Source organism: Tursiops truncatus, chromosome 5 (assembly GCF_011762595.2).
Source record: "Tursiops truncatus isolate mTurTru1 chromosome 5, mTurTru1.mat.Y, whole genome shotgun sequence".
Classification (NCBI taxonomy): Eukaryota; Metazoa; Chordata; class Mammalia; order Artiodactyla; family Delphinidae; genus Tursiops; species Tursiops truncatus.
The window spans coordinates 20,626,740-20,647,937 of NC_047038.1; the positions used below are offsets into that span (position 1 = coordinate 20,626,740).

Below are 21,198 nucleotides of genomic sequence, written 5' to 3' on the forward strand. Positions count from 1 at the left end.
ACATGAACTTTCCACTTGAAAATTTGATGTTGTTTTTAAACAGCTCTTCTTGATTTTGCTCTGTCCCCTCTTTTCACCGCATTACCTTTCACACAGCTCTGTTCAGCTTGGTCTTTTAAAAGTCCTTATGGTCTGTATGTAAATGCCATATTTTTTTCAAATTTTAAGAGACATGCCTGATCCCCTTAAGAGCAATTCTAATTTAGGCTTCTCCTGGATTTCGCTTTTTACCTGAGCTGTAAAATGAAACTTGAGCGAAAACACGTAATAATAATACCTTTCCAGTGTAATAATATGCTAGCTTTCCACTTCAGTTCTGTAGGCTGTAAAAGATAACCTCTGAGGTCCTGTTAAGAAAATACTCCTCTTTGTGGTAGAGGAGAGAGGAGGCTTCTGTGCTCATTAGAGCAAGTCCACATTGAGCTTCTCATATGACATAAAATGTCATATTTATAGTATATGGGTATTAGGAACTGGAGTAATGGCTAAATATAAAATTCCTTCATAGACCATGAAGGATTAGACAAATGTTACTGTTCACAACATGACTTGAATGTACATACTCAAAATACTTATTTCACAGTGAGCCCTATTAAAGAGGTTTAAGCTAGTTGAGTTTAGGAGGTTGTTTGATGTGTGTGCAGTTGTCACAGTAGTGCCAGTAATGTGTTTTGAAGATATCAACCAACAGGCAAAGGAGCCCTGGTTTCTCTTATCAAAACTCATGAGGTTAACCAAAATCTGGTACTCTATAATTATACCTCAGAAGAGGCTGTTCAAATTACTGCAGAGAAAAAAATTACCTTTTGTGTTTTCTCAAGAAAGGGTGATATGATATTTCCAATTCACCTATTTTGGCTTTTACTTTGTTTTAACATGAAGTTTATTAATAAGAATAATATTAATAGTTAAATACAAAGGCCACTAATCACATACCAGGTACTGTATTCTAGAAGTTCACATTTATTAATTCATGTAAGCCTCACAACAATTCATTAATGCATTTAACAATTCCCTTAAGCCTCTACGAGGTAGGTATTATTATGATCTCTTCTTTAAAAATGAGAAACTGAGGCACAGGCAAGTGAGTAGCAGAGTTGAGATTGGAACCCAGGTAGTCTGGCTTCAGAGACCACCCACTCACCTACTGTGCGCACACGACAATGCCTTTTATTCAATTAATTCAATTAAATATTTTCTCATTCCACTGACTCTGATAAACTTTCCTGTATATTTTCAAACTAAGCAAACTGCAGTAATGAACCCAGAAGTTCATTTAAAATTTATTTAAAAGTCTCATGTTCCTTTGACTATTTGGGCCTTGAGTCCAGGATCCCGGAATGCCTCAGGGTGTCCAGGTGCTGGTGGTATCTTTTTAGCAGCTCTCAGGCACTGACTTCACAAAAAGAAAACAAATCCCAGCCTGTGACTAAGGGAACACCAGAGAAGGCCTCGACTAGAAGCCCCAAGATTTTAGACAGAATCCCATACAATTAGTAGAGAGTACTAGCAAAGGAAGAGGGTAAAGAGGGACAAAGAGGCCTTTGGGGTTTTGCTTCAAACCCTTTTTAAATTTTTCTTTTTCACTCATTATTTATACAGACTGCATCATTTTGAAATCCTGTTTCCTAAGCATTACAGATGTTCTTAGCATATCAGCAACTTTTCAAAAGCTAGTTAAGGTTATTAGCTAATGCAATCAAGTTAACATCAGAACCAAAAGAGACTTTTTAAAAAGCATTGTAGAGGAAGTCTCTGAAAGGTTATATTTTTCCAATATTATTTGGGTTTGTAAGACTCAATTCAAAAGATAACATTACGTTTGGATTGTAACACCTTTCAGTTTCAATCTTTTATTCACCTTACATTTAGTATTTAGATAGCTCTAGCTCCAGACATTTTTTTTTGTCCTTATATCAAAAGCTTTTAATTCCATTACAACAACAACTGTATCATTCAGCAGGTTGGGTCTTTGAGAAGTTTTGGTGAGACAACACAAAACTGCACGCCACGGCAGCCCCCCCCCGATTTGCATTCTGTGAAACCGCACAGACGCCTTAGGGAAGGAACACAAAGTCCTTCACTTTGGGAATTATTTATTGGGTCCAGCAAGGGCCCCAAGCGTGGGAGATGATTTTGCTAAAATCTAAATTTTGCTCAAAGGCTAAACAATCGTTAGTCTTTCACGGAGAGGCCAGGACTCAAGGCGAGGGCAGGTAATTTATTCATTTCCTACAATATATTCTCTTTATTTTTGGTTTCCAGCACTTAGACTATGATGTACTAGATATGTCCTTCTTCATTCATCCTGCTTATATTTCTGGTTTATTATTACTAAATTTGGGAAACTTCTCAACTTTTCCCCCAAATATTTCTTTGGTCCCTTTCTATTTCTCTTTTTCTAATAAGGTGCCAGTTACATACGTTGGAATGTTTGATATTGTCCCATAGCTCTTGGTAGTTCTGTTCTGTTTGTCTCTTTGTATCTTTGTGTTTCTAATTTCTCTTGGAGTGTTTTCAGTTTCACTGATTCTTTCCTCTACTGTGCTCAGTCTGCACATTGAAGGATTTCATCTTTGATACCATCATGTTTTTCATTTCTAATATTTCCATTTGGCTTTTTAAAAATAGCTTCCATGTCTGTGTTGTAGTTGTCCATTTGTTCATGCACGTTGTTCACCTTATCACTGGATTCTTCGACAGTATTAATTACAGTTATTTAAATTCTCAGGTAGTTCCACCATCTGGGCCATCTTCCAGTCTCGTTGTGTCCTCTATTCTGTCTCTTGGTAACGGGTTGGGGGAGGGTTTGCTTTTTGTGTGTCACACAGAATTTTGATTGAGTGCCTATTATTGCACGTGAAAGAATAGTATAGACTGAGGTAAATACTGTTTATGCCTGGAAGTGGGCACACCTCTTCTTCTGCCAGGCCCTTCATACGAGAGGTTGAGCTAATCCAGTAAGTAGTTACGCTGGCTTTGGGTTATGTTGTTGCTATAGTTACCGTAGACTTTCATCTCCTCCCCCGGTGGTCTGCCATTTCCATGATCTCAGTGGGAGACCTGGAGGGCCAGGGGATTCCACAGTAGTTCTGCTCCATCATCAGGTTTTAGCAGACCCTGCATGTCTTTGCCACAGAAGTGGTCTTTGCCTTTGCCTGTCAGCTGGTGCTTGTAACTCAGCACTAGACCCGAGTGGGGTAGGGGGTGGGCTTGGTGAGTTTCAGTGAGGGTGTTGGCCTTGTGAGCAGTTCCTTATCTCTCTCTGTAGGTTCTCTCCTCAACCACCTTCTTGCTTGGGTGATAAAGGAAACAGCTTTGGGGAAGGCGTAGGGCCTCTTTAGGCTGGGATTGGACAGTTTTCTTAGTTTGGACACTGTGGCTTCAACCAAGACTTATAAAACAGCCTCAGTGATCATATTAATTTTCCCGGGACTTTTAGGCTTGGAGATGCTCCAGACATAGTTCCAGGACCACCGCCCCCCACCCCATCTCTGTTGTCTTTTGTCTAAAAGGTCTTCTTGACCACCCTAAACTATATCTGAGGTATAAATGTCATTTCTTAACTCTTTATGTGTAATATCTCAAGTCCATTTTAGTACATTATACTTAGGAACTATAGATCACCTGAAAATCATGGACCTCAGGTTTATATTGTTAAGACACATTGAGCCAAAACACTGGCTGTCAGTGAGTTAACGTAAGTGCTCATAAGTATCCGTTTTGTAAACATTAAGTTCAAAGAAATTGTTTTTGGTAACCTTTTACCACAGAAAGCTTCATGTCTCGTTTAATCACTTTTGATGTTCAACATGGAAAACACCTGGACCAATTAGAAAGTTATTCCAGAAACCTTGCCTTTGGAACACCAGTGAAAACACCCAGTTGGCTTACACAGGTTTCAGGGTTCTAGGATGACAGCTGAGTCTCCAGCCTTGTTTGTAGGAACAACCAGATTAGTTATTAAGCATATTAAAATGGAATTAATTGCCAGTGGTTAAAAGTAATGGCCAGTCTCTTATGTCACTTTATATTTTGTTAATTTTCCTTCGTGAAGCTTCCTGTCCCTGATCCTTAGGCAGTTCCGATGTTTGCCGGGTTTACAAATGTGTGTACATTGCACTTCCTTTAGACGCCTTGTAGTGAGACCCTGGGTCTCCAAGGCCAGACTGGAGTGGGTGTCTTGGCATCAGGCAGTTCTGGATTTATCTGGAGGCTTCGGGGTGGTACAGCGTTATAGCAACTTGTAAAGTATGCAAAAATTCAGACCACAGCATCCAGCTGGTGAATCATGTGGGAGCAAGGTAAGCTTGATGTTGAAGGAAAAAGAAGAGCGTTAATTTCTTATGGGTGAAGATGTTGGAAGAGAGGGATTGAGCAGCGGATGTCAAGGGGAAGAAGAGGCGAGAAGGAGCTCCCTAGCTCCAGGAGCATGGGATAGAATTCTCAAGGTAGCCTTGGTTAAGAACAGAACGAGGTCTTTTAAGGAAGAGAGCCAGCTTGGAATCCTCATGAACACATTATGAGGCATGCCTAAAAAACGTAGGTGACAGATGCAGAAGCAAGTCTGCTGAATCAGGTAGCGGGTAGGCGAGTTGATTCCAGAAATGCTGGAGAGAGAGGGTGGCGTTTGAGCTGAGCTCTGAGGATGGTGGAGGAGGGTATGCTGGGCACATGTAACCACATGGACAAAGTGAGAGCAGTACGTACAGACCCAGGTAGGGTGGCCTGTCCCCTGGGACCAAGTCCGAGGATGCACACTGAAGTCTGACTGCAGCTGAGACAGGCTAGGACCAAGGAGTTGGTCTGAATCCTGGAAACATATCTTGTTTTGAGTGGTGTGTCTTACTTTGAGGGGTGGGTCACATCGTCGGCTCTCTTTTGGAAAGGTTGCTCTGAAGTCATCCTTGAGAGTGAATTGAGGCAGGACTGGAGGCGGGGGCCCCGACGCAGGCATGCCGGAAGCGGCTGAACGAGACAGAGCACCCACACCAGGCAGCCTTGGGATTTGAAAGTAGGGAACTTGTATGAGAGACAGCTTTGAAAGAGTCTTGACAAAGTCTGGGCGTGTAGTACACGTAGGTGGTGAAAAGTAGGGAGGGCGCTGAACCTGAGATCCTAGAAGGGGCGCTTTGGGGGATGGGGAGTTCCCACAGACAGGAAGGGTAAGTAGTCGATTTACAGAGAGCAAGTGGAGGAGAGGAAGGTGTTGCCGGTTCACACTTGGGCAGGCTAAGTATGTGAAGAACATGCTCAGCTATTTCTGTTTTTATATCTAGGTAAGAGGAAGAGATTTTTAAAAATTCAATAATTTTTAAGTTTATTACAATTTTAGAGAAAACTGAATTTTTTACATTTTTGTTTTTCTAAACTTCATCAGCTTTTGTGATGTAGGGACAAGAGGATCTGGCGCATTGCCATTATTTGAAAACATCTTTAATTTTGTTTTGGAATTAATAAATCTTTTATTGTTTTAGAACCCACATATGGCTTGGGGGATTTTGTATGGCCTGCAAATGAATCGTTTAAGATAAATGGCTTTAAGATACCATTGTATTTTCTTTGGCTCAGAAGACATACCTGCATGAAATGGAACATGCTTATTCTATCGCAGTAAACTCCCTTTTCTCTGTAAAAGGGAAAATCAGACCATTTGAAAAATAACTTTCTTTCCAGGGACTGACATCGTCCTTTTCGCCCTTTCTTTCCCCTTTTTCTCTGTGGAAATTCTTCCTGATGGCCATCAACTCCCTTGGCAGAGTGCCTCCCCTTCTTACTCTCTGTGCAGCTCTGCTCTTGAGCTAGTCAGCTCTCTTAAAATCACCAGCAAAGAACGTTTTCAGCTTCTTGGTTAGGAATACTGTTTCGGCATGCCAAATGATGGTCCTAAAAGTAGGACTTCGGGTCCAGGCATTCTAGGATCTGAGGAGTGGTTCCCTGAATTTCGCTAGGTTTTGAGAGTAAGAGGTGAAAACTTAAAATAAGTTGGATCTCATACGCTTGACACATTTATTGGGTGGGTACATTATCCTATAGGAAAATAGACAAAAGTCTTATGTGGAATGAAATCCTGTTTCACTGTATTTAGGGTTATAAGAGTAGAGTTCCGCTGATGTGTGGAATTGAACTGGACCTAGGCATCAAGTGTGATTTTTCTGCAGAGTTTTTTTTAATAGTGCTTACATTTTCATTGAGTATTTTTGTGCCTAACTTGATTTTTAGAAGGAAAAAAAAAAAGCTGGGACTATCCATCTAAAGCATAATGTGCATGAGTTGGAATAATGGTGTGGTAAGGTAGCCTCTGAGACGGTTATCCTCAGTTTCTTCCCTCCCCATATGTATGTGCTGCTCTTTACGTCGACAGGTAGAGCCTAACTTCCCTTCCTTTGAATCTGGGTTGGCCACAATGACTTGCTTGACTAATAGAATGCAGCAGAGGTGATATTCTAGGACTTCTGAGACTAGGTGGTAAGAAACCTTGCAGTTTTTGCCTACGTCTCTTGGAACCAACCACCATGCTGTGAGGACCCGAGGTCACGTGGAGACGCCACAGAAGGGCGCTCCGCAAACAGCCGACAGGAACTGCCAGCCATGTGAGTAAGCCATTTTGGAAACCTAGGTGACTTCAGCTGCACCCAACTGACCGCAACTTCAAGAAAGATTCTAAGAGAGAACTTTGCCTGTGTAACAGTCAATCCACAAACCCAGTCACTCCCACAAAAAAAATACCCCCCCCCGTCAGTCCATAAAGCCATAAGAAATAATAGCTTGTTTTGGGTCACTTAAGTTTTGAGGTAGCTTATTATGCAGCAGTAGATAACTGGGCGAGGGCTAAATATTACATAACGCTGAATAAGTACAATTTTAATTGTGAAGTATGCTTCTATATTTTAAGGTCATTGACATTTCTGGACAAAGTGTTAAAATGAGCACTTGCAGAGGTTAGCTGTTGTATCCCAATATCATCATTTAGCAATGGGAGCCATGTTTTGTAATTGGAAAAATATAATTCTTAAAATTCAGTTTAAAAGATGATACAGTTGTTCAGAAGGGCACACACTGTTCTGAAAAAGGATTTGAGAGACCTAGACACATGAACTGTAAGGCTCTCATGATACTTATGGGCTATTTAATTCATAGATCCAAAGTCTGGTGGCAAGTTTGCTTATGTAACCCTGAAATATGTATAAGTGAGCTAAATTCAGAGGTTTCTTTTCAGTTAATAGGCCTTATAATTGGTGTGGCAGTGGGATGGCTGAAGTGATGAGACCCATTGCCATTATAACATGTTCTCCTCCATACTTTTTAGAAAGGTAAATGGACAGCCAAAGAGTCTAAAACTAGGTTATCTATCCGTATTACAAGCAGGAATGATCCGTGTTTCGGGGCCTTTGGTGTGTAATTCTTGCCTTTGGGGCTGGGGTCTGGCAAACTCGATTAGGGGTGGTCTCCGTTCAGAGGTAATGATCTTGAGTAGACTGTTACTTGCGTCATTTCCTGTTTAGGACTTTCTATTTGATTTGGCTACTTTCTGGTTGCAGCTGTTTAAAATACACAAACCTCTGTTTTTGAGTTTAACAAATTGACTGTTATAACTTGTTTATACGCTTCTCCTTTCTAGACCTTCACTTTCATGTGGACAGGAATCTTACACCTCGTTTTCCTTAGCATCTGTGTGTGCCTGACACCTAGTTGGTTATCGAATTTTTTGAATGAATGCAGTTAAATTATAGCAATAGTAAACTATATTAAATTTACCAAATTAACTCAGAAAATATATAGGTAAATAATATATATGAACCCATTCATTCATTTACTCGACAAATATTTACTAAGTGACTACAGCATGCTGTAAACTGAGACTATAGCAATAAACAGATTAGACATTGTCCCTACCCTCAGTGGAGCTTGAAGTCTGTTTATCGTAATAAGAGTAATTCTTACTTAATCTGCAATGCCTTCTCATGCTCAGAAGGTCCGAGAAGACAAGAGTGTCTTCAGCAGATATTTGTGATGTGCCCATCGTGTGCCAGAAACCGCTGTGTCACAGGCCCTGTCTGTGTCCATCAGGAAAGATGAACGCTGAAAACCTTATTTTAAGGAATTAATAAAGTTAAGTGTGCAAAGTGGTGGAGAGGGAAATACTGGGTCCCAAGGGTGTAAGCAGGCGCTAAGCCTGGTCCTGAGATCCTGGCATCTTTGGTGTGGCGCTTTCCTGCCTCACGGCAGTCCTCCTTCATTGTGTTGGTTTTCTTCTGTTACATGTGCATCTCCACGTTTGCTCACATTACAGTGAGTAAAAGCCAGTTCTCTCTGTCTAGGCAGGAATGGACCCCTGTATACCTTTTGCTCTGTGCTTGACAAACCTTGTTTGTGTGTATACTGGGCCCACTTTGCCCTGCCTGCCTTCTTGGACTGTCCTTGTCATCTGGCTTTAAAGACTTTATTCTGAGAGGTCTGTCTGCCGAAGAGGGAAGCTGGAGGTCTGTGGTCCTGTGATGGAGCCGTTCCCACCCTTTTTATCTGCCCTGACACACCTGAGGAAGCAGAGGAAGCTCAGGTGGGCTGTGCACCTCAGGCCATAGTGTGGGCTACGCACAGTGCTTCAGGCTCCAGCCTGAGCCCCTGCTGCTTATTTGCTCACTGAAGACAGCATCTGGTATGGACACGAATGATCACATGATTAGGGGATGACATTAAAATTCATCTCATTTGTAGAAAAGGAAGTAGATCACTTGTAAACTGTAGTACTTTACTATTAATGAGAAATCACTTTACCGCTCTCTATAGTATATCACTGTGCCAAGGCTTTGAGGTTGTGCCAGTTGATCTAAAGATTGTCCCTTTTAGAGCCGAGGATACAGGATAATTCATTTATTCTGCAACTCTTTATTAAGCCTACTGTGTGCCAGGACTGTACTAGGTCCCTGGGATAACATGGTTGACTGTCTAGTACAAGGTGCCTAGGAGTTTCAGGTCCTTTCATGTGATGGATCGTGGTATATAGAGAGGGTGTCATAAAAAAAAGAGGCTTCCAGCGTGAGCAGAGGACAGATGATGAAAGTTCTCTGGATGCTCGATGGAAGTATTTAGAATTTACCCTCAGGGCTGTTGAGAAGTCCTGAAAGGTCAGGGCCTCAGAGTTTTGGCTTTTTCAGGCCCTTCTAAGTACTTTGTTTATAGCCGATTACCGGCCAGTACCAGCCCTGCTCTGACTGTCAGGTGCCCTTGGTCTTAAATGTTCGAGGTCTCTGTTCCATGGTCATGGTTCCTGGGACTCTGCTTAGCCTGCTGATCCCTTTTGACTACTTTGCCCAGGGAGTTTTGGGCAGGGACAGGGGGGTGCTTCCAGGCAAGCCATCCCTGGAGAAACAGTAAAAGCCTTTTCCAGTGACCTTTTTCGAGTCTGCGTTTGGTCTTCCTTTTTTCCCACTGCTTTAGAGTAAGGAGTAAAACATCTGCCTAAAATCAAATGACTCTACCACCCATCCCCCCCCTCCAAACCTGACAGGAGAGCTGTTCTCAGCATTTTAAGTGATCCACTCTTTTCTGCTCCAGTAGGGTAAAGTAACACAAATACATATATCACATGAGTGCCTTTTTTCCCCCATCTGTCACATAACCAACCCTGAGGGACTATTAACACAGCTAGGATCAACATGATATTTTAACTGAGGTATTGGTGAGGCTTTGAGTTCATTATCATTTGAGCTTATGGGTAATGTAAAATTCAGGCAGAATTTCATTTGAAGGGATTTTTTTTTTTATATATAAATTTATTTATTTGTTTTTATCTTTAGCTGTGTTGGGTCTTTGTTGCTGCGCACGGGCGGGGGCTACTCTTCGTTGCAGTGCGCGGGCTTCTCATTGCAGTGGCTTCTCTTGCAGTGGCAGAGCACAGGCTCTAGGCACGTGGGCTTCAGTAGTTCTGGCACGTGGGCTCAGTAGTTGTGGCTCGCGGGCTCTAGAGCACAGGCTCAGTAGTTGTGGTGCACAGGCTTAGTTGCTCCATGGCATGTGGGATCTTCCTAGATCAGGGCTCGAACCCGTGTCCCCTGCATTGGCAGGCGGGTTCTTAACCACTGAGCCACCAGGGAAGCCCTGAAGGGATTATTTATGGAATATTTGGTTAACTGATTTATAATGCTGTTATCCTGAACAGTAGGAATAAAATCAGATCTCTGCGTTTTAAGTTGCAAAGACTTACGATGACATATGGCCTTTCTTGATTATCTCACATAATGTCTTAAAACTTGAAAACAAAAGAATTTATCTTAGAGCACTCTATGACAGTTTCTATTTAACTTTTCTTAACAATGACTTCAAACAGTTGTTGCATAGAGAACTTCTAATTAAATAAGAAATCTTTGACAGATGTGGTATGTTTCATATTGTAACTCTTAAGATTTAGAAGAGCATACATTTAGTCTTAGTTGCCCTTTTAAGTTATGTGCTGTATATTCAAGGAAGGGTTAAGAAAAAGGGTTAGCTCTTAAGTATTCTGGGGGAAAAGATGATCAGCTAGAGCATAAGAAGCCCTGTAAGAGAAGTATTCCAAGGGTGTTATAAACACACAGAGGAGGAGTGCCTGCTTCACCAGGGAAGAAGGGTACGGGCAAGGAAAGGTGTCAGGAGAAACATCGATGAGAGTTTAGTCTGCAGGACTAGAAAGCTCACTCACGAAGACTCCATGGAATGAAAAAAAGAGGCAGAGCAATAGAAGATTCTCCGAAAGGAAACCAAGAAGGAGCAGCCAGAGAGGCTGAAGGAGAACCAGGGGAAAAGAGGTGACACCAGAGCTCCAGGAGAGGAAGAGATTTAGCATTTCAGGGAGAAATCACATGTCCCATCTTCCCCTTGGAGTTCCATGACCTATAAGCATACTACAGGTTGGAAAGTCCAGCAATAAAGATATTTCATGTATTGTTTGTTTAACCTAGCATTTACCAATATAATTTGAGCAGAGTCAGTGAGTGTGTGTGTGTGTGTGTGTGTGTGTGTGTTACATCTCACGGAGGGTTGTGTTCTACAAAATACTATTTAGGAAATCTTGGTCTAATTCATCCCACGATTGGCTGCCACAGTAATACTTACAAAGGTCAACTTCGATGTTTCTTAGTTACTAAAGAAAACAAACCGACAGTGGCTCCTCATTGCCTATAGACTGGCACCCAGACTGGCCTGAGGTGTCCTGTGCCCTCCTGGCCATGGCGCCCCCTGCCCTTTGTCCAGCCCCACTTTCCTTGAGTACATAGACACACAGTATTGAGAGCATGTCCTTCTCCCTCAGCTCACCATGTTTTTCTGCATCTGCTTCAATATTTCTTGAGGGTACAAATAAAATAATCCTGTCCTCTGGCCTCTCCCCCCTTCCGGTGGAGATCTTAGCTCTCCTTAAAACTCCTGATCAGGCATCAGTTTCTCCACAGCCTTCCCTGCCACCCCTGCCATGGACGTACTTTACTGATACATTAATTATACTATATTAAATCAGTTTTTTTCACTTTCATGTCATAGTTTTCCTTTTCTTCTTTTTTCCTTAGCGCTCCGTTCATTTATTCATTCAGTAATTCAGCAATGTAACTGTATGTCTTTTAATTTTCTACTTATCCTTATTGGTGTTTATATATCTTTTCTGTAAAAAGGGAAACTTTCTAAATAGTAGGAACTCATTAGATACTTGTTGAACTGATCATTACGTGTCAGCTAATCATAAGTGTAAGTCATGGGGCTTTAAGTCAGTGGCGTTTTAGTCCAACTGTCTCTTCCTCTCCCCTGGCACCCACGGTGGAAACCCGACACGTTGGCTAAGGGCTGCTGGATCCTCCTGAACTGTGCCTGGGAGGGCTGGGCTGGGGCAGAGTGCTGTCAGAGAATGTCATCTCTGTAATAATAATGCAGTTGTTTCAGGGATGTCTGCTGAACTCCTTCATGAACTCGATATATCAACAAGGGGTGTATGTAGAGCAGTTTGCAGATTTAGCTAAAATAAAACTCTAAATATTTAGCATTTAAGCTGATGGCTGCTTTGCCACCACTATATTATCTTTAGACTTCAATAACATACTTCAGGAGTTAAAGGAAAGTACATACTGTCAGAAATGTGTAAAGAAAATTTTTCTTTGTTTTTAGGATAGACAGTATACAATTAATTTTTAAAAGAAATGAGGCCATTAGTTTTAGAAAAGTAATATATTTCTATACTGTTTTCTCTGTGAAAGAGAATTTTATATTCATCTTGCACTCTATTCAGGGAGTTTTAATTACTAAAGTATCATAAGAATCTTGAAATAAAGGACTGTCTATTTATATGAAGGTCCCATTAATGGAGTTCAAGAACAATGCCATATTGAGGCTCGTACATAATTTCCTTTCTTTATAAAATCACCTCATTTATATTGTCATGGTTTGTGTGCCTTTTTCAATTTTGAATTACATTATTCATAAGCATATTTTGATAATACATAGAAGAAAGCAGGTTGATATATAAAATACCCTCATTGAATTCATAAGCATTATGATAAGCAAAATCCTGTGAAACAGGTATAGTATCTCATGTTACAAATGTGGGAAGTGAGGCTTGAGAGATTAGGCAGCTCGTCCAGAGTCATACGACTAATAGTGGGCAGCATGAAGATTGGAACTCAGATCTCTTTATTGCTAAAGACCTTATTCTTTATTACTACGTATATAGCTACCAAGATGTTCTAAAGGATTATGTTCCATATTCCATGAACCAGTCTTTTACAAAAATTCTAAGAATAGTGGTGTTGACTTCTCCAGTTCAGAAAAAACTCATGGCTGCTTCTAAGTCCACTGGACTCCTCCCCTCCCAGCCCCCCTTGCAAGGTCCCCAGGATTCATGCTATAGTGTCTTGCTGGAGAATGCTCCACGATGACTGTCACAAAGGCACCCCTCATAGAAAATTATTCAACAGTACCAGTATGACCTCTATAGGCGTTTTCCCTTCACTTGCATTTTAAACTATTTTCAAGAAAGTATTGTTAATATTTTGAAAGCCACCAGGGAGAGATATTTCACGTGCCTCGTAATCCATTTAAATAAGTGAAATTTCAGTGTAGGGAGATTTACTCCTCACGTCTTATGTAAATCCCTCATGTTGCAGTTTCTCTGCATCATTGGAAATTAAAACAGCATTTTCAATGTCAGAACCTTCAGATCTTTGAAGATGGCTATTTTAGGTATAATATTTTTCCAGGAAGATACATCTCAGCCAAGAACGACTCACAAGGTCACATAGCAAGTTGATAACAAGATCAGCGGTCAGGACATGTGAACTGTGGCTTTGGAGGACCCGTCAGGCTGGTCAGTCGTGCTGCTTTCATCTCCAGGAGGTTATGAATATTTTTTAAATGCTTTGATTTCAGTATTTAGGATAGAAGTCTATTTAGTTTTTGATTCAGTTTAAATTATCATGTGGATGTTCCCTTTTTCTCCCCAAAAGAAGCTTTGTTCTTTGATGTTTTTCCCTCTAAAAGAGGCAGTTAGTGGTTCTAAGAACACATCATTTACAATTTGACTAACCCAGACCATATTTACGTTCAAGTGAAAACCTGCTTATCCTGAGAAACATTGAGGCTCTGGCTATCTCCTTTTTCACTTTCCCAAGACTGAGTCCTTACGCTCTGTATAAATCATGGTTCATGAGAGAGAAAATCACCTCCTTGTGGGGTCCTAGATGCATAGCTTCTAGGTGGGCTTTTGCTCCACTGCTTTTGAGGACTCTTTGGATGTGCTACTTTAACATTTGTTTATTGAACATTTTAACATTAATTTAAACATGTAAAATTCCGTTCTTTCCCTTCAATTCCCATCTCATTTTTAGTTCTGTTCTCAATTGTAAATTATTTTTTGTCACAGATTTGGCTATTTTCCAGTCAAATCTTATTTCTTGTGTCTGTCTTCTATTTAGTTGATCTCCTTGTTATGGGAAATCTGTCTAATGTGGGTGCTTCCCTTTCTTGTGACCTCAGTTCTTCTAGGAAGTATTTAAGTACAAATATTAAAAGGTTAATGCCATGCCTGTAATGCAACACTGAGCAGAGTATGTATGTGGTGGTGGACCTTGCTTGGTGAGAAAGTGAAAGAGGAACTTGGACAAAAGAAGTGACTCTACCAAGTTCTATGATATCATGTCCTTGCAAAATGAAAGCAGGCATTAACTCAAAGAAAAAAGCCAATTGGTCTGTTTCATTTTTATGAATATTTGGACATTATTAAATGTAACTCAGTGTTCTCTGAAATCTTTATTGTATGGAAACAGAATCAGAAAGAATATATATATTTATATTTAACATTACATGTGATATAAATATATAATTACATAATTGTATAATATATAATTTATCCATAAAAATATAAATTATACATAATTTTTATAATTTTATAAATGCATAAAAAGAAATATAGGGTATTTATAATTTTAGAAATCTATAAGATACCTAAAAATACATCATATTTTTTCAATTTAGGTTCCTCTATAATTATATGCTCAAGATTGTAAATAGAAATAACAGGAACCAGAATTGAGAGAAGTTTCTCAAGTACAATTTTGTCACTAAATGTTGTTTATCTGTTAATGTTTATAGTATAAGATTGTAAAGACAGATCAGACAAATGGATTGTGTTCCTAAGTTTTCTTTTGTAGAGCTCTGATTCATAGTGACGATGGTGGTGCTGATTGCCTGTGGCCCTGATGCTGGATTGTAACCGATGCGTAGTGTGGATTACTGATTGGAGATTTGGTGTCTGGAAATCATGAAGCAGGAGGAATGGGCAAGAGGCTTTGGGGACTGGTAATCAGATCTGAACCCTTTGACTCCAGGGTCAGTGGCTGAGCTAGGGCAAGTTGTGAGTGACATAAACCACTCGTCCGAGGACGGATCCTTAGAATGATGGAAAACCGATGGTCTGAGGTTCCTCAGTGGTACTTTCAGAGTATAAAGTACTTTCTGCCTCAGCAAAAAGTGAAGACATTTGAGAACCTTCTTAAGCTTTAGCACTACCCTTGAGGCTCTCTGAGTGCCTGGACGCTGAGCCCTAAAGCCTATGGTACTGGACTTGACCCAGGTCTCAAATATCCCAGAGTATTCATACCAGAGGCAGGCTGGATCCCAGCCCCAAAACTCAGCACATCAGTGGGGGAAATTCTAGAGGTTTTCCCAGGACTAGTCTCAGTAAGCATTACAGTGTATTAATTTGAATTCCACTTAACTCAAACTTTTGTTATTACCGTATACATCATGTCTATATGTATACATATCATGTATCTGTACACATATACATATACCTTTCCTATGCATGTAGTTTGCTGTTGCAGCTACCCCTTGTATGCAGTGAAGGAACACATTTGGTTCACTGTGCCAGGATAAGTTAAAATGAACATTTTGCTAGAATGGATGTGCCTGACTGCTTTGGATCTTATATGTGTATATTTGGCTTTGTAGAGGCAACAGAAGTGAAGGAACTAAAATTAACATGTGTTTTTAGACATGCAAGCAGTGTACCAAGTCATTGCCAAAAAAATGACATTCCATCTATGCTACAGTCTTCAACATGCGGGACAGTTTATCACCAAGTGATATATGACTGAATGCCTGAATTTTGAATTTTTTAAATATTAAATTCTGTTTATATTTCCCCATTGGCAGGACATAAGTGAGTTCTCCAACATCTGTCGTTTTAAGAGCTGAGATGTCTGTTCCTTCTTATGCAATACGGGGCTTAGAGCCCCAGGGATCTACTCTACTACCCATCCCCAACCTCATTTTTGTGTCTTGGGATGACCAGTGTATGTTTTCATCCCTTTCTGAAAAGAGGTCTTTGGAGATTGGTTGTGTACTTTATTTGATAGGAAAGAAACACATGCACTCACTGAACTCTCCCTGAGCATGTGGACCTCATTGTGGCCTAGGTCCTTTCTGTGCAAACTAAGAATTATGTTAACTGACTCTTCTGCCAAGTGTGTTATTTATGTTGATTTGACTTAGACAATATCTGGCTACTGTAGAAAAACCATTGCCACCGCACTAAAAGAGAGAGAACAGATTTCTAAGAAATTGGACTGGCAATTCTGTTCTTACATGTCAGTATATTCTGAAGGGACTGGTATCTCTAAATCAAGAGGTAAATGTAAAGAATTAAATCGGTAAAACAAGATCAATATGCAGAAGAATGGCTCAGAATTGAGATCTGTGATTCCATCAGGTTCCTTGTGTCTTGGAATTTAGTAAAAACAAGGAAGTGGCCTCAATTAAGTCTTTTCTTTTACCTAATATATTCGGAGAGAATGATTTGGACAATTTCTGAGTAACAGTTCATCTCTGTCAAAATGTTCTTCCTTTAACAAAACAATAAAACAAAAACCACCTTCTTGAGGGAAGAGCATTTTGTTTGGCCAGAGCAAAAACTTGGCACTTCACCCTGAAGTACTGCTTTTCTTCGTCCTTGTGCCTCCAGTACCCTTAACGTACGCCCGCTGGGATGGAAGCCACTCTTCTTGGTGGGGGTCATCAGTACTCTTCCTGGTAGCTGAGTTCATCCTGCCAATGAGAGTGTAGACTGTGGCTCTTTGTACATGGGATGAGAGAACAGGAGAGAGGATGAGGGGGAGTTAGGCAGGGCTTGTGTTAGCAGTCTCTTTCCTATTTAGTCTGTTGCTCTCTCAAGTGATGGCTGAGCGAATGTACAGGGACGATGCATATAGTTGCCTAGATGGTATCTAAGTGGGACATTACAATGGGCTGTTATTCCTAAATGCAGGTGGTGCTGGTTAATAGAGAAACCAACTTGGCATTATCTTGCTCTCTGCCCCACAGTGAGGGGTTTCTTGGAATGTGGGACTTTTAGGGCTAAAACCAGGCTAATCAGGGGTAAATGGGGACAGTTGGTCATACTAGTCACGGTTCTTGAGATCAATTATTGAGAAGTCTCTTCACAAGGAACATATGAACCTAAAACAATCAGAAGCTACTATTAGTTACAAAGTTCACCACTACTACCAAAAAAAAGCAGAATCTGATTTGTTACTCGCTACTGTTGATGACTGTAGGCTATTATTTTTAGGGGTAGGAATGGTATTTTGCAGAAGCTATGAAGTATACATCAGCCTGCTGGAGTCTATGTAGTAGCACCAGAGATGACAAAAAGTTTTCCCAAAAAAAACCTCACCCATTTGTAAAAGAAGATTGAGCTCAAATTTACTCACTGAACAAAACTATATCAGATGAAAAGGGTGAAGAGTGGAGATGCTAATTTTATGAATTTCTTCCTTTTTTAACATTTTAGGCTGACCTACTTTTTGTCAAAACATTTTATGACTTGAGCACATTCAGATATAGCAAGATCTCTGCCAGGACAACTGTGGAATTCTCACCTGTGCAAATAGACAGGCTGTTTTTTCCAGCATCTTTGAGGTTTGAAAGGGGCAGGTTTATGCTACTAGCTCCTTGCCATCTGTGCAGTGTGTTGATTCAGAGATGTAATTTCTATTGATGATATGATTTCCTCTGACTTCTGCCCACTCCTTGCTGGGTTTGTTTCACCCGTTGACATGAACTTGGCTGAAATGACTGCTCTGTTGGCTATTGAAATGGGTGAATTAGTTGCATGTGTGATAGCACCTTTCTGCTGTGTTCTTATTATTTTCAAAATTGTGTAATGGGATAAGTATGTTATTCCTTTAGAATTAGATACCTTTTTCTAAGGCTCTGCATTTATGTAATTCCTTTCTTCTAGAGACCTCTGAATAAACTTTATGGTTTTTATTCAAGATGGATTACACTTGCCACCATCACATATATCAGAAAGCATGCTTGTTATTTTTGGAAGTAGGCAAGTTGAATTAAATCAATTCTCTGTGGACTGATTGGAGCTGCCTCTTAAATGTAGTCTGTGACTGTATTGAGTTCTCATTCACATCATTCTCTTTACCCCTATGTTATGCCCCCTAAATCGACAGGGATATTTGGTATGTGCTGAATACCATATTTCAAGTTGTGTAGCCACAAAAGCTCAGGTTGATGGACAAGTACACCTCAACTCCGTCTACTCCATCTGCCCTGTCTTTGCTTTGCCGACCTGTTGGAATCTTCTTGAGGATAAAGACCGCATTTTAAACCTTGTTGTGTTTCCCACAGTTCCTAACACAATGTCTTGCTCAATATGCATGGGGACTTTTGCTGATAAATTCACCCTCAATTACATCATCATCTAATCATGGGAATTGTCTTGATTGCTGTCAGCTCACTTGTAAATAGAGCTTGAAACATTTAAATTAATTGGTTTGTAAGCTTAAAATACTAGTTCAGATGTAGGAAAGGACCTTTTGAGAGGAAGTGGTGAATATTTTTCTTCCTAAATTTGCCTTTGGTGGTGGATTACTGTGTCTGAGACTCCACATTTCTTAGGAACATTGGTAAATAGAGATCCCTGGAACATGCAAAAAACAGAATTAGGCTGTCTTAGACTTGTAAGACTTCCTTTGATTTTCAGTAGCAAATTTTTGGGATACAAACAAACAAAAATGTTGAAGACAATATGTGACAAACGAGTAAGGCAGTTGCATTACCAGCCTGTGCTCTCATAACTGACAATTTGTTTCTCATAATTGGCTTCCATTTGGATTGTTATTTAAAACTCAGCATTTTTGACTTGGACATTGTATTTATGACTTGTCTGTGTGTGTGTATGTATGTATATATATCCCCTATATTTTTTATCATATTTATTTCTCTTCTATTTCTTTCCTTTATTTTTGCATTATAATTTGCATATAATCTTAAAGTTTACTTCATAATTTTTAAGATGGTGAACATAAGTTTTTCCTTATTATAAAATTTTCCTGTTCATACGATTAGTCTTCTTTTACATGATTTTTGAGGGGAAAAAAGCTAAACAGTTATTATGCAGAGAAAGAGTTTCCCTTTAGATAATTTAAACAATAACACTCTTTCACTTAACCAGCATTCTTTTCTTCTAAAGATTCTTACAATGCACAGATCTCATATTGTTCTCAGAATTCTTTTTTTTTTTTTTTTAACATCTTTATTGGGGTATAATTGCTTTACAATGGTGTGTTAGTTTCTGCTTTATAACAAAGTGAATCAGTCATACATAAACATATGTTCCCATATGTCTTCCCTGTTGCGTCTCCCTCCCTCCCACCCTCCCCATCCCACCCCTCCAGGCTGTCACAAAGCACCGAGCCAATATCCCTGTGCCATGCGGCTGCTTCCCACTAGCTATCTACCTTACTGCGTTTGTTACTGTGTATATGCCCATGACTCTCTCTCGCCCTGTCACAGCTCACCCTTCCCCCTCCCCATAACCTCAAGTCCGTTCTATAAGAGGTCTGCGTCTTTATTCCTGCTTTACCCCTAGGTTCTTCATGACATTTTTTTCTTAAATTCCATATATATGTGTTAGCATACGGTATTTGTCTTTTTCTTTCTGACTTACTTCACTCTGTATGACAGACTGTAGGTCTATCCACCTCATTACAAATAGCTCAATTTCGTTTCTTTTTATGGCTGAGTAATATTCCATTGTATATATGTGCCACATCTTCTTTATCCATTCATCCGATGACGGGCACTTAGGTTGTTTCCATCTCCGGGCTATTGTAAATAGAGCTGCAATGAACATTTTGGTACATGACTCTTTTTGAATTTTGGTTTTCTCAGGGTATATGCCCAGTAGTGGGATTGCTGGGTCATATGGTAGTTCTATTTGTAGTTTTTTAAGGAACCTCCATACTGTTCTCCATAGTGGCTGAACCAATTCACATTCCCACCAGCAGTGCAAGAGTGTTCCCTTTTCTCCACACCCTCTCCAGCATTTATTGTTTCTAGATTTTTTGATGATGGCCATTCTGACTGGTGTGAGATGATATCTCATTGTAGTTTTGATTTGCATTTCTCTAATGATTAATGATGTTGAGCATTCTTTCATGTGTTTGTTGCCAGTCTGTATATCTTCTTTGGAGAAATGTCTATTTAGGTCTTCTGCCCATTTTTGGATTGGGTTGTTTTTTTTTGTTGTTGTTATTGAGGTGCATGAGCTGCTTGTAAATTTTGGAGATTAATCCTTTGTCAGTTGCTTCATTTGCAAATATTTTCTCCCATTCTGAGGGTTGTCTTTTGGTCTTGTTTATGGTTTCCTTTGCTGTGCAAAAGCTTTGAAGTTTCATTAGGTCCCATTTGTTTATTTTTGTTTTTATTTCCATTACTCTAGGAGGTGGGTCAGAAAGGATCTTGCTTTGATTTATGTCATAGAGTGTTCTGCCTATGTTTTCCTCTAAGAGTTTGATAGTTTCTGGCCTTACATTTAGGTCTTTAATCCATTTTGAGCTTATTTTTGTGTATGGTGTTAGGGAGTGATCTAATCTCATACTTTTACATGTACCTGTCCAGTTTTCCCAGCACCACTTATTGAAGAGGCTGTCCTTTCTCCATTGTACATTACTGCCACCTTTATCAAAGATAAGGTGTCCATATGTGCATGGGTTTATCTCTGGGCTTTCTATCCTGTTCCATTGATCTATCTTTCTGTTTTTGTGCCAGTACCATACCGTCTTGATGACTGTAGCTTTGTAGTATAGTCTGAAGTCAGGGAGCCTGATTCCTCCAGTTCCTTCTTTCGTTCTCAAGATTGCTTTGGCTATTCGGGGTCTTTTGTGTTTCCATACAAATTGTGAAATTTTTTGTTCTAGTTCTGTGAAAAATGCCAGTGGTAGTTTGATAGGGATTGCATTGAATCTATAGATTGCTTTGGGTAGTAGAGTCATTTTCACAATGTTGATTCTTCCAATCCAAGAACATGGTATATCTCTCCATCGATTTATATCATCTTTAATTTCTTTCATCAGTGTCTTATAATTTTCTGCATACAGGTCTTTTGTCTCCCTAGGTAGGTTTATTCCTAGATATTTTATTCTTTTTGTTGCAATGGTAAATGGGAGTGTTTTCTTGATTTCACTTTCAGATTTTTCATCATTAGTGTATAGGAATGCCAGAGATTTCTGTGCATTAATTTTGTATCCTGCCACTTTACCAAATTCATTGATTAGCTCTAGTAGTTTTCTGGTAGCATCTTTAGGGTTCTCTATGTATAGGATCATGTCATCTGCAAACAGTGACAGCTTTACTTCTTCTTTTCCAATTTGGATTCCTTTTATT

At 39.9% G+C, this 21,198-nt stretch overlaps 1 protein-coding gene across 3 annotated transcripts in view; it reads left to right on the forward strand.

The window, feature by feature from the left end:
- Positions 1-21,198, forward strand: part of PRDM5 (PR/SET domain 5) — a 223,117-nt gene that overhangs the window by 168,398 nt on the left and 33,521 nt on the right. The window contains exon 15 of one of the 3 annotated variants that reach the window (XR_012331893.1): positions 13,221-13,356. The exons of the other annotated variants lie outside the window; for them this stretch is intronic. The gene's annotated coding sequence lies outside the window, so the exon portion shown is untranslated. The remainder of the gene's footprint in view (positions 1-13,220; positions 13,357-21,198) is intronic. 3 annotated transcript variants of the gene reach the window in all.